The sequence below is a fragment of a genome, unplaced genomic scaffold, assembly GCF_019419815.1.
Source record: "Pyrus x bretschneideri cultivar Hongxiangsu unplaced genomic scaffold, Pyrus_bretschneideri_v1 Contig9, whole genome shotgun sequence".
NCBI lineage: Eukaryota > Viridiplantae > Streptophyta > Magnoliopsida > Rosales > Rosaceae > Pyrus > Pyrus x bretschneideri.
The window spans coordinates 3,815,725-3,816,367 of NW_025999831.1; the positions used below are offsets into that span (position 1 = coordinate 3,815,725).

The window sequence follows — 643 nt, forward strand, 5'->3', positions numbered from 1 at the left end:
ATGCAAGGTCGCCTCGAGTCTTTCACTCAAACAAATTTTAGTCAATTATTCCTTTCCTTCACTCTCGATTTGTCCTTCCTCTTCTATTTCTTTAGCCATGGCTCTGCAAAACACGATTGCACTAATTTTCTTCGTGATGATGATGGTGCTTTCTGGTGTTTGTTTAGGTGATGTTTATAAAGTTGGCGATTATGATGGGTGGACGTCTAGAGGTCACGTTGATTACAACAAGTGGGCTTCAACAAAAGAGTTTCATGTCGGTGATACTCTCATATTTGCTTACAATAGTCAATTCCACAACTTGATGCAAGTTACGAAACAAGATTTTGAATCTTGCAACACTACCGCTGCTATCGCAGTTTATACCTCTGGTTCGGACACCATCACTCTTAAAAGGCCCGACCACTATTACTTTCTTTGTGGTGCTCCCGGCCATTGTCAAGCCGGACAAAAGGTGGATATCAAGGTTACCCTTCCTATACCGCAGAGTTCGCTGGCAAGTCCAAACCCGGCACCTCAGGGATCATTACCTTCAGACTCTCATCCAAGCTCAACTTCAAGCAGTGCTCCGACTATTTATTTTTCGAAGCTTGGATTGGCCGTTACCACTCTTGTGTTATGTCTTTTGAGTGCTGTATTTTAG

The 643-nt window shown here is 42.9% G+C and overlaps 1 pseudogene; it reads left to right on the top strand.

Annotated features, from left to right (window-relative positions):
* LOC103934230 lies at positions 1-643 on the top strand (annotated as a pseudogene).